At 41.4% G+C, this 13,545-nt stretch overlaps 1 protein-coding gene and 1 long non-coding RNA gene across 5 annotated transcripts in view; both read left to right on the forward strand.

Moving 5' to 3' along the window:
• The window catches only part of RBMS3 (RNA binding motif single stranded interacting protein 3), a 701,354-nt gene that overhangs the window by 34,358 nt on the left and 653,451 nt on the right, over positions 1–13,545 (forward strand). The window lies entirely within an intron of this gene.
• On the forward strand, positions 1,838–9,861 carry LOC106860646 (uncharacterized). Its single transcript, XR_001403988.2, has 2 exons — positions 1,838–7,137; positions 9,412–9,861. It is a non-coding gene; the product is annotated as an uncharacterized LOC106860646 (long non-coding RNA).

Genomic DNA, 13,545 nt, shown 5'->3' on the forward strand with positions numbered 1-13,545 from the left:
GTTCTTCAGCCAAATGGTACCCCTTGGATATAGTCTCAGGATTTCTTCTGCATCCAAGATCATCAGAGCTGAGACTCACACCCACATTGCCTCAACTTTTTGTCTTGTTTTTTTAAGCCAGATTTCAGTGCCAGACTTGTGAATGATTATAGTTTCCATGACTTTCAGATCCCATTTCTCACCTATTGTAATTTTAGGTGAATCATTAAGGGTTTAGGGAGAGAAATGTCCCTACCTACATACTTTTTCTCCCTCTATTTCTCCCTAAGTGTTGCAAGCCTGACACTTTTGTCCCTACGATGTTTGGTTCTGAACTCTTCTATGTTCACTGGAGCAAATGGGGTCTTGGCTGGGGAGACACGGGGGGAGGAAGAGGGCATCCATGCTTTTATACAGAATGGCATTCAGCACACTGGAATTGCAGTCTCAGGGAAAGTCCTGCTCAGCCCCAGCCTGGAGCAAACCTGCTGGCTTGGGAGCCTTGAGGGAATGGCTGAAATTGCCTAAGCAGCTTATCGGCTAAAGCAGCTAAAATTGAATATATCTTTGTTGACTCTTTTTTAACTGGTGTTTTTCTTTTCCATTCTGTTTGTGGACTCACACCTTGTTTGAATTCAGACAGGTTTTTGTTTAGACATGCCTGACACAAACAGTAAATTTTTGATGTGCATACTTATTGTCAGACCCAAAGCAGGGCCATAGTGACAAGTCTTTACTGGAAAAGAGCTTTTCCTATCTGCACATTTCTCTGTAACCTCTTTCTCAAAACTGCCTACAATATTATGTCTGGAAACTTCTCCCCGCCCCACCGCCCCAAATCAGGCTGCAACACATATTTAATGAATTTCAATCCCAGTCTCCCACTCTAGGGGGTCAAACTTTTGCAGATTTATTGGTGATTGAAAATGAAATCTTATGTGGGGAAGTACCAAGTAACCTTGGTAACAAGCAGAGCTGTGCCCCACAGCACTCCGAGCTGACACCTCCCCACCTCCCTCCTGTGCCTTTTCCTGCTGCTTTATTTAGCTCAAGGTTTCTTATGATTGAGCCGGTTCCCGTTCTTAGCTGAAGTCAGTGACAAACTTCTTGCTGGCTTTGGGGCTGGAGTGTTCATTGCTTGATAAAATGGGAACACACTCAAGGGATCAGTCTGAGGGTCACAGAGCCCAGCTGGCTGAGGCCACCGCAGGATATTGTTCTGCTGCAAAACACAGAGCAGAGTCGGGTATGCTGTTCTGTTTTGTTTTAATTTCATAAGCATTAGTTCATTTTAAATAGTCTGCTTTTTTGTCTTTTTTCTTTTTTTTTAAACTTTGAATACAGTGCTATTGCTGGAGGTGTTATAAGCAGGAAGAAGATAAGTCGTTTGATGCTGCACATGACACAAAGCTTGGGGTAATGAAGGAATGGGTATGTTTCAGGTCAGCATGAGTTCAGGCAGTGAGGTCTAAATAGCTGCTGGAATGGCACAATTTATCATTGTGAGAGAGAAGATTTTGGTTGCTAGACCCATTTATCTATGATCTATGTGTCTTCTGAAATCACAGGGTTTTATTTACCATAACAGAAGTTTAGATATAAACTTAAATATATTTTTTAACATAAGTGAGAATTTGGTAGCATCCAGATACTATGATAATATTATCTTAAAGTGTGAAGGTGTGGAAACACTGTAAACCAAGTTAAAGTATCTGAGACTAAAGCAATGTTTTAATGTGTAAATCTTTTCTGTGGCAATTTCCTTGTGGTGTTGAAGTGGAATAGAACCATATGGTATTCTTTCCATGAAGATAATGTGAATTATCCTGCATTTGCCATAAGCCAGAGAAAACATACATGGAACTGGTTGGATGTGAATGTTGTGAATGTGAATTCACATGGATGTGAATCAACAGATGTGCAGCAACTATTTGTAAGTCTAAGGCCTTAGTAAAGTCACATGCCACATCACTGCCTACTGGCCATGGGCTGACATGGAGAGTTTTGATGAATACATTCAAAGGCTATCATTCATTAAATGTACAAAAATGTGGTGAGTTGGGGTAATTAAAAATACAGACTAGGTGAGCCTTTTGGTGTATTTAATTATTGATTTAAGTCTGCCTCTGCAAAGAAAAAGGGGGAAAGTATATTTATGGAGCTAGACTCTAGGCTTCTTTTTTGATGGTTTGTGCCATGTGAAGTCATCACAAGGTAAAATTGAAGCACTTCAATATCACATTGATTAGCAGAGGAATGAAAGATCGAGGTGGTGGGGGCTGTTATTGATTAACATAGCAGAATAAAGGAGGATTTAAACATACAGAACAGTTAACAGAAGAAAATATACTTGTATAAACAGTGATGAAAGAGGTGTGGTACAGGGCAGAAGGTAGGATTTGGAGTTGCATGGCTGCAGAGACAGCTGCTGATGAAGAAAAGCTGGAGGAGAATGCCATTGATATTCCTGAGTGGCTCTCAGGTTTGGTCTTGTTTTTAAAATGTGCTTTCAAAATAAGCTTTTAGCAATGCCACAGGATTATTTTATTCCTGTCATTTGTATGCACTATTCAGCTGCAGCTTTCCATATGTGCTAGAACTGTGAACTGAGACTGGGGCTGGCACATGGGAGATTCCTTCAGCATTCAAAAGAAGAGGAGACTAGAGGATTGAGTGACTACTGCCGCTGAGAAGGAAAATGTATCAGTACCTTTGGGAAGTATTCCAGATGGGGGGAAAAAATGTTTCCCTATGTATCAGTATCTGCCCTGCTTGAGACTGGAAGAGAGGAGAGGATACACTGATATATAACTGCAGGTGTTTCTCTGAGAAATTTGTGGAAAGTTTAGGGGGTATGCCAGTTTTATTTAGAAAAAAAGACGAGTAATGTGGGAGGAGCCATGCAAGAGAAAAAAAATTTCCAAAAGTCCATAATTTTGATTACTGAGCGCCTGTCCTGAAATCCTACTAGGAGCAATATTTTGTATTGGATAAGGAAGTGTGTCAAAGTTTTTCTGGGGGAGAAAAGATGTTCTTACACGACTGTAAAGGTAAATCACTAAAAATACACGACATAGCAGAATTTCTAAGTTAAATCAATAACTCTACGCACTAAAGTAGTGCTTTGTAAGCTGAAACTGCTCCACACATCATACTAATCCATTGAGAGTGCTGAGAATTTAGGAGATTGGTTATACCATCTGCAATATCAGTAAAATACAGTATTAGGTTACATATGTCTGCTAGGGCAGGCATCAGTAAATAAGTATGCAATATTAAAAATTTGATCCTTCGAAGTCATTCTTTGATAGCAGGATGTGTATATTGGCATGTTGCATTTACCTTTCTGCGAATGTGAGCCAAGTGAAAATCAGTCCTTTGGTAGAGTTAACAGGCTGCTTTAAGCAGCAGGATGAACCTGAAGATTAGTGCTGTAATAGGAACAGGAGTTGGAGGGCTAACATTAGTTTTCAGAGGTCTCTGGAGTGCCTTACCTGCAGCTAGAGAGGCTGTGTTAGCCATTAATTTTTAAATGGTGAATGAGCTGGGCTGAATCCACTCCTAGCTCCCTGCTGCACTGGGTCTTAAGGAAACAACGTGTGCTGCAGGAGGTGCATCCTGGCCAGGATGGCAGGGGCTGACTGCTCTATTCCCACAGTGTTTATGTCCTTGAAAAAGGTAGACTGGAGTTTCACTGGTTACCTTGGGGAAATCTAGAGGGTCTGTATAATGAATAAGTGCATCCTTTAATTGCAGTGTTGACCAGTCTCTGGAGTAGTCTCCTCTGAGGAGGAAGTACCAGCTACTTCTGTGCTTTAAGGCTGCAGTGAGCAGGACTCTGCTGGAGAAGGCAGAATCAGAGTAATACCAGTATCTATTTCCTTCAAGTTTTATTTTTTTCAACTCTTCATTGCTTAGGAGCAATTATGTACTGCTTCTGGTGCAGGAAAGGGCCATGCAGAGGCTGAGCAGACGCCTTTCCATCCACAGCACTGCTCTGTGAGGACTACCAGCCACTTTGGATCTGGTGTGTGCCAGGGGCCTGTACTTCCTATGGTGGAGATCCTATTCCTAAAGACGCTACATGTTGTAGCACAGTACTCACTTGGTGTGTTATCCTAGCAATCCTGGAGTTGTGCTTAGCTGAGGTTGGATTGCTGTCTAAAAGTTACAATTCTTTTGGTTTTGTACTTCACTGTAGCCGTTGTGCTTTGCTGGCTGATTCAGGGCAGCCAGCTTTATCCAAGTAATTGGAATTAAAATTCTCACACTGTGTTTTTGTTCTTAAAGTGTATGCATGCAGTAAGAATTGCCTCTTTTATTATTCTCAATGGTACTCACCAGCTCAAGTCCCTGAAGGGTTATCGGCATTATATTTGAGCCAATTATTTTTATTTAGAAAATTATACTTGTTCATCTGGTGTAATATTAAGTTACCAGGCTTGATGTTTTTCTCTTCCTCTAGCCTATACTTGCTGAGCTAGAACTGGGAACATATGCATCACATTCCTTTTTATTTGGTGGGCCTCAGAGTCTAAATTGGGACTTCTGAACTGCTGTTGAACACTGGGAAACCATATGTGGCATTGTGTTGTTTGAATGACATTCAAAACCAGAGGGTTTGTTTGAGCATGGAACACGCATCATTGTTCAACCTATGCATGCGTACAAGAAGGCTGAGAATGGGAGAGAAGAGCTACAGCTTTTCCAAAATACAAAAGAACAGGAAAAAAATGTCTTTCCAGATGGACTATACAGGAAAATATCTCCAGAGCTGGTGTCTCCTACTACATACCTTGGCTTGATGGTCCTGGAAGCAACAGGGCATTTGCAGCCCATCACTGGGTCTGGAACTGGCCCTCCTGTTAGCAGATCTCTGTGATTCAAGAAAGCACAGTGAGAAAAGCTCTCTTTGAGGCAAGTGACACATCCTCTACAGCTGGGAAACTCCTGTGGCTGGGGAGGAGGTGTTCCAGGGTGTAGGTAATGTATGTCATTTCAAGGAGAAGCTAAAAGCTTGGTGTGTGAAGGATAAGGGTTACTTTAAAGAAGGGTTGGACAGTAGATTTTGGACAGAAGGCTTTTGAGCTTCAGGATGTTTGTGCTTCTGTTATAATCACATAAACATTTTTTCTAAGTTTTGTTTGTTTTATTATTTATACATCTTCAAAACCTTTCAATGAAATCAAGCTGCCATGGGGTAAGGGTCAAAGTCCTTAATTATTACTAATTTCAGTTTAGGAAATAAAAGTGAAGGGAAACTGGCCAGCTTTTAGAGAAGGGATGGAAAGAGCAGTGAAGTCATGCTATCGAGTCTGGTGCTCTTCAGCATAGTCCTGAAAGAGGTGGAGAATGAGGAAAAAAGTCTCCTGATGCTACCAGATCAGACAGGATAGATGAGGTGAGGATGTGCTATGAGACTGCAAAACAACCTCACCATAGAGAGTGACTGAAGGATGACCTGCCAGTTGAAATTCAATGTTGATGAACATAGAATAGTGCAGAGGAAGATAAACAATTCTAAATTGAAATACACAGTGATGGAATCTAAATTATCATTTGGCAAGAAACCTTGGCTTATAATAATTATATAAAAATGTCTGCTGAATGTGCAGTAGGAATGAGAAAAAGAAAAAAACCTGAATACTGGGACTGATTGGTGAAGAAATTGTGAACAAAAAGAGTAGTCTTTATGCTGCAGCATAAATGCATGGCATACTTCAATATTGCATCCCTGCTCCATCATTTTAGAAAGGATGCAGAAGAAGGGGAGATGATACAGGAAATATTGATAAAAATGTGAAGTGACTCCCATATGGAAAACAACACTTGGGCATCTATCTGAGCAGGAAGAAACAAAAGTCTGTGAACTATCAAGAGGCATGGAGAAAGAAAATAGAAAATGCCCATTTGGCATTGCCCATGCCATGGGAGCCAAGCACTCTCAAGAGAATGGTTAGGTGACAATTTTAAAGCTAGCAAAAAGGACTTCCTGTAGCTGTGAAATTGCCCTGGGATATTATAGATGCCAAGAGTTCCCATGCCAACAGGGGTGTTTGGACCTACCCCTTAAAGAAAATTCTCCCAAAGGCTATTGTACACAAAAATGCACTTCTGGTTCAGGGAATCACCTCAACAGAGATTTCTGGGAGCTGGGGAGTCACAGAGGTTGGGACAGTGGGACTGGGGAAGAGGCTGAGGCTGTTTGCACTTGCCTGAGGAGGAAAAAGTGAAAGTCATGAGTGTGATAGGATGCTTGACTTCCTTAGTCTCTGAGCCAATCCCATCTGTCTCTTCCTGTGTAATTACACCTACCCTGTGCCAGGGTATTGTTTAAATACATGACAAACAAGCTCCTACCCTTTAAAAGCAATTTGAGCTTTTGTGGAAGGATTTCAGTGAGTGTTCTTGCAGAAGAGAAAGGCAGAAGGATTTTAAAAAAGAGAATTCTGAGATGGACAAAACCAGATTCAGGGTGAAGTCCTAATTTGCAAAGATATTTTATTACTTTTGAAGGGTTGTTTTGTCTTAGTAGCTGTATCCATAGTATCTTAGTGTGTCACCCACATGTGAATAACAGTGATGTTGATGTCTGGCAATAATCTCCAAATTGTGAACATCTTTCTATCCAGGCACTTGCTGTAGCTTTTCAGAGAGACTGAAATGCAGCTGACCTGAATAAAACCTGTGTACTGAAACACCTGATTTTCTTTTCTTTGAGGGTATTGTAATGTGTGCAGTGTATGTGCTAAATACGTTGCTTTCTAGTTGGCTCTCCACGTTATGTTGGATTGCAACAGACTGCTCTCTGTCACACCTGATGACTAAACCTGTCTCACCCACGCCATGGGAAAGTACTGGTGCATTGAGCCTTCTTAGAATCAAGCTTTAGGTTGTCCTCAGATTTCAAATCTCCTGTGCACTTTTTTTAATATGGCCTCTAACTCAAGAGATACAAGCACAAATGGATTCCAGGCAACAATTAATCAGATAAGTATTTATTTATTTAACTCAACCTATAGAATTATGCTGGCAATAGTTTGTTTTTATTTATTTATTTTTTAGTTAGACTTTAATGGAGCAAAAGACTGTCTTTTAAACATTTTTCTCTCTTTTTCAGGCATCTACACGGAAGCATTCTGGATTTCATTGGCCATGGTAAGAAACTCTCACTTAATTACAGAAAAAAAGAATCAGTTAAGAGTTGTCTGCTTTGTTTACCTCCTGATATGTTCGAAGTGGAAATATGGCTGAGGAAACTGGATGCATTTGGTTCATGTTGTGCATTTTAAAACAGGATGGAGACACAACTAAAGCAAACATACATTTCAACTGTGTGGTACAGCATTTACTACCACAATACCAAGAAGTGGGTCAGAATTGGCTGTAAGCTGGGGATGTGGATTCATCAGAAATTGCAGAATATCTGTCTGCATGATGGAGGAAAATTTTTTAAACAATCAAAAATAAACTCCTTTCAAATGACCCTAGGTGAGCCTGCAGTTGCATACTTGATGCTGTCAATGTTGTCTAGGAGACCCACGGTTACCAGAGTATGGGCAGGAAGCAATGCAAAGCCAGGTGATTGGGGAGGATGCACTGTGCTGTGAGGGGAAAAGCTTGTAATATCAATGTTGCTTAAATATGAAGTACTTCAACCTAATTGAGAGGAAGGCTTTAGTCTTGCTGGCATAGCTGTGTCAGGTAGGGATTTTATTATAGTTTTGTCATCCTTGCTATGATAGAAAAAGCCCTAGAATGTATGAAGTTAGACTAGGGGAAAAAAAAGGATTTTTTTCTTAGATAACTCAATTTGTTCATGGAAATGTTAAACTATACCTGCAAATGCCCCTTTTTAAAGTGTAAATTGTCTGTTCTTGTATAACTATACCAACACACCAGTACAAGAGTCTACAAGCACTTGTTGAAAACAAATCATCTGTACGAAGCTAAAGACAACAAATAATCCTTAATGTAAATTGACTAATTCATGCACTTGGACATAAAGGGAAAATCTAGTGATACCCCAATTTTTTTGATTGTTTTTTTTGATTGATTCTGGGTTTTTTTAGCCATTCCTCTTGACATGCGGTCATTTTTTTCCTAACGTTCAAACTAAGGAAAATTCAAGACAGCATCATGCAGATGTTTTTACCTCCTTGGGCATTTATTGTCTCTGAGGGACTGGCGGGGCTTGAGCCAGCAAGTCCCAGAGAGCCTCGCTGGCGGCCCGTGAGAAGTACGGCTTTCTTGGGCAGCGCCGAGGGAGTCTCTCTTTGAAGACTCCCTCCCACATATGTATACTGGGCTCGAAGCCAAGCCTCTCTTCTGTAAAGAAACCTTGCTAAAATTTCTCATTTCATGCCCCTTTATGGAGAGAGAGGGAGTGTGAGGGGGAGAGAGAAGGAGGTACGTGCCAAGAGTATTGAGAGAGCAGAGCAGAGTAGAATCTTCATTTTTTTGTGTTTGGGGACAGCGGGGCAGCAAGGAAGGAGAAGGCTTTATATTAATTAGTACCATATTTGCCATCCCTTCCTCCCACCTCAAAAGTGGTAAGTTTTCCTCCTTCTCCTCTCCAAACTACATCTGTGGTTTTTTTTGACAACAGTTTTTGTTTGAGTCCTTTGAACTAGCAGAGACACTTGAAATAAATGCACTTATAAATGTGCCTCCTGCCAGCCTCTGTCTAGTCTGCATATGGACACTTAAAAGAGTTGAAGAATACGTCTTACGTATCTCAGAAAAATGCTAAGTTCACAGTGGTGGCACCTGAAATGGCTTTATTCTTGCCTCCCTCTTAGAGCACAGTGGAATTGCTAGTGTATTATTTGATAAACAATCACCAATTAGTTGTTCCAATCCTCACTAATTCAGCAACTGCTCTCCAGGGCCTCCAGGCAGCTTGTATGCCAGTTCATGTGCTCGCCCCAGGTAGCTCTGAACTGAAGGAGTTTCCTTAATTGCTTTTGCTGTTATGTCTGTTTTAAAGGTTTTACTGCTCCTGTTGATGAGCTGGGTGGTGTATTACAAATGCGTGTTTGCTGTCTTACCTTTCCCCAGCGTGCTGTTAACAACACAAGTGACATAAACCATAAGGCTGCGTGGTGGGTAAAAACACCCACTTTGTGCACCAAATGGAGGGTGGTCTTGCTGATTGGAGGCTGACAGGTGTGATCCTGCTTTACCTCCTCCACCTTTTATAGGTTTGGGTACTGCTGGGTGTCCATGGACAGCCCTGCTGCCCCTGCTGTGCACCTAGATCACAGATAAATCAGATATCAGTCATCTGCTGATCACAGAATGGCACAGGACCAGGAGATGAATTAGTCACCCTTGATCTTAAAGATTCTTGCAAATTCTAATGAGCTATAAGCTGTGGATGGGAGAAGTGTCTCTCTGTTAACACTTGTTCCTTATTCTTCTGTCTTACAGATGCCTGTGACTGATTACAAAATCTGCTGCTGAAGCAACTTCTAGAGGTGGTGGAAGACCTACGGTTGTGGATCCTTTGCACATATAAATGTTATTGTGTGTGTCTGTTTGACCATGGTAGGATATTTAATGTATCACAGAAACAAGTTTTGTATCTCCAGTTTCAGTGTCCCTCTCATCATAGAGCCTTCCTTTCAAACATATTTTCCCCTGTTTGTGCCTTTAAGAAAAAGAAAAAAAACCCCAAACCTTGAAAAATTGTAACACTCTATGAAAAGTATACACTATTGTCATCTTCTGGGGAGAAGGGGAACTAACTCTACTGTGTCCGTTGTTGTTGTAAGTGAAATGTGGTGTACAGCATGCTAAGTAATTGCTCAGTCAAATGTCAGTGTGAATTCAGAAATCCTCAGTAGAGGAAAGAAATAAATATTTTTATTTTCTCTAAAAGCTTCCATGTAAAATTCTTCTAAAGATTTTCTTCATGAGACAACACAAAAGAAGCATTTGAGTGCCCTTTCACTTCTCAGCCTGATGGCAGACTTGTTGGGACTTTTGGCCAAATGCTCTGAAGCTGTTGTAAGCCTTCACAGAGATGAAGCCCACGTTGTTAACCAGGGATATGCCTCATCTGTGATGAGCAGGAGGTTGAGTAATAGATGTTTCTGTTTTAAGTGACACTTACCCCTTTATCAGTACCTTGAAAGAAATTGCAGGCAACTGATGTGAAACGTTGCTCACAATATCTGGGCAGAAAGTTGGGCAAAGCTGTTCCTTTAAAGTTGTTCAGCTTCCCTTCCCTTCCCTTCCCTTCCCTTCCCTTCCCTTCCCTTCCCTTCCCTTCCCTTCCCTTCCCTTCCCTTCCCTTCCCTTCCCTTCCCTTCCCTTCCCTTCCCTTCCCTTCCCTTCCCTTCCCTTCCCTTCCCTTCCCTTCCCTTCCCTTCCCTTCCCTTCCCTTCCCTTCCCTTCCCTTCCCTTCCCTTCCCTTCCCTTCCCTTCCCTTCCCTTCCCTTCCCTTCCCTTCCTTTTTTTTTTCACATTACACTGTCTATACTTCAGCATTTTCATTCTGATTTGTACAGTTTTAAGTCCGAATTTTTAAACATACTTGCTTTTTTTCAATTCTTCCAACGGCTTCTTTGGCCTCCACTTATATGATCCTCCAGACTTGTGGTAAAGATGGTAGAGAACAGCTGATACCACAGCATAGTATTTTCAGCATAGTGCATCTGTAACCAGACTAAAGAGCAAGGCATTATTCACAAGGAGGTGAGGTTATATTTGCTGCTGCTAAGATTTAGCTGTTCAGTTTTAACACTGGATGCCTGGGTTTCTTTTTCTGGAGTGCTTGTTTACTCTTGTATATTTTTATAGAGTGAAAGGGTGGTGGGGAGAATGAGGGTGTTATGTGCAGTAAAGTTATAAATAACATTGGCTCAGGTTATTTGCATTATATCTACTTGCCTGAATGCGTAAAGTTAAACAAAAATGTCTTATAAAAAACACAAAAATGGGCAGAACAATGCCATGGATAAGAGGTCTAAAGGCAATGCTACAGAATGTGTTTATTGGGGAGTATTTCTTGCCTAGCTAATAAGCCAGACAGAAAATTGCTTACTCCTCCCACAGCCTCAAACAGATCAAACAGAATATTAAAGCCTTAAAGATGCTGATGTGAGGAAGAAGGAGGGTTACTCAGCACCCACCGCACTAACTGACAGAAAATGGGGAGCATGCTGAGAACAGAGCTGTATTCCCAACCCAGACACAGTGATCCTGACGTGCATGACATGATGAAATGCAGCTGTTGTGGAGCAGGGCAAGCACACACATAGGGGTTTTTGCTGTTGTCTTTTTGCCCTGTGTGCTGTTGACTTGGGGACAACTAGGCAAGAAGTGCCCACTGTTGGGCTGCATTTCAGTCACTGTGGTGGCATTTGATTCAATAATGAGACATTGATAATGTTGCAGACTCCTGAACAAACAAGAGTGGGACAGGGATCCAAGGGAGAGTGGCTGCAATTTCTTCAATGACCTGTGGATGCTTACACAGAACAGATGCCAAGGTTTAGTCTTGCAGTGCTGAAACTGGAAAGAAGGCAGACTCTAATTTCAGGCAAGGCAGGACTGAGCCCTGAGGAAGCAATGCTGTCATTGTGAGGGCTGTCTGAAAGATTTCAGAATATGTCTATGCCTTGAGTTTTTTGGTGCTGGAATCTAATTTCTGAAGTGTAATAACACCAGTGCATCCTTGTAATTTTATTGCATTTTTTATTACGGATATCATCTACAATAACCCTGCTGTCATATCAGCCTCTGCTATGGTTTCAGCAGTCTCTGTCTCTCCATCTAAGATGATGAAAGTGAAGTTGGACCACAGCATACACATTAGGCTTTCTTTCTTCCTTTGTTTCCTTTCTCCAAAATGCTGGTCGAGTCAGTGGAATTCTCCTGGCTTGTTCTTTCCTAGCATTCGTCCTCAAAGGTACACAGCATCCAGTTAAGCTTTTCTTGGAGCAGAAGGAATTAAAAAACATCCTTGATGGAGCTGATTCCTTGATGAAGCAGAGATCATGAGGGACACTGTGTCCTACTCATTTTTCCTGTCCTTCCTGGATTGCTTATTTGTATCCAATATCAAAGTCTTGAATTCCTGCATGGCAGATAAGCCTTTGGAGCTCAAAATTCAGATTCTGGAGGGCCTTGAGGCAAGAAGAATCCTTGACAGGCTTCTAGAATAGCAGGGCATGTTTTGGTTTCCAGAAGCCATGCAGGAACAGCCGTGAATCTGCACGGGTGCCTGGCAAATCTGCAAAGGAGAGCAGAGCAATACTGAAGACAGCAAAATGCTGTGAGCAGAAATGGAGTGGCCCAGGGCTGGGATTCAAGCATGAACTGCTGAGTGCTCCAGCAGCAAACCTCTGCTAGACCAATTGGTCCCATATGCCAGAGGACTTTGATTTGTGGCGGGGTTTCACAGTGATTTGAGGCTTGTGTCTCTGATAAATTCTACTGGAAACAGAGCTTCAGCTGTGAATCAGTTACAGGCACAGTTAGTTAATTCTGTGATATATTTAAATAACACTTTACATCTGGACTTTGCAACCAACTTTTAATCCTCATTTAAAAACAATAGTGAAGTATCAGAGAGGCATGATGTAGTCCACCAGTTTATTTGGTTTTGGGGTTTTTTGGTTTCTTTTTTTTTTGCCGTAAGGGCTAATGTTTCAGCAATATTCTAGCATGGAGAATGTATTAGAAAAGTAATGAGTAACTGGAAAAAAATACATCTGCAAATTAACAAAGATTTCTGTTGTTTACCTATTTATTGAGAGAGAGCTGGAGCCACCATGTTGCAAAATCTATGTGGAAATACTACACAGTCTGTTCAGGAGGAGCAAGAAGTATTAATTCTAAAGTCTTCCACCAAGTGGACAGAACAGTGCTGGATGAAGATCAGTGGTGAATAAAGAATGATTGAGTGTGAACAGTCAGTCCTGACAGATCCAGAAGAGATTAGTATGAGAGATCAGTGGGGACACTTGACCAAATTACAACAGCCAAAACCTAACTGTGATATTAGGTTGCACATTGTTCAAGACTGCTAAGAAGCTGAGTAACTGAGAGGATATTGTACAGCTTTTCGTATGAAGCTGTGCCTGTGGTCTCAGCGAGAACACAGTGCACAATTTGGCCTCCCAACCTCAAAAAGGATGTGACTGAAATAGAGGGATTGGAAGAAGGGTAACAAGAACATTCTAGAGCCCGAGAAAGCTCCTGCCAGAAGAAGGACCAAAAATACAGCCTTAGGACATAGAAAAGAGGAGAAATGATGTAAGTAGGAAGGATACTGCTTATGTTGGAGGTGAGAGGTCAGGAACTTAGTCTCTTCTCATCCCATAGCCTTGGCCCACAGGGATTCAGGATGAAACCCCACAGTGGTTCAAAAAGATAGCAATTATGACTAACTTGGAAGGTGATATTAACAGTTCAGTCCTAAAGTTAAGACCTCAACTTTAAGATTTTAAGATGGGTAAAAGACAGGACTTTGTCTTTTAATGGCATGAATAACTTTTACAAAGTCCTGACTTTGTCAGGACTACCTGACAGCTGTAGTCCTACAAAAGCCAAACT

This window comes from Sturnus vulgaris, chromosome 1, assembly GCF_052056855.1.
Source record: "Sturnus vulgaris isolate bStuVul1 chromosome 1, bStuVul1.hap1, whole genome shotgun sequence".
NCBI classification, from domain to species: Eukaryota; Metazoa; Chordata; class Aves; order Passeriformes; family Sturnidae; genus Sturnus; species Sturnus vulgaris.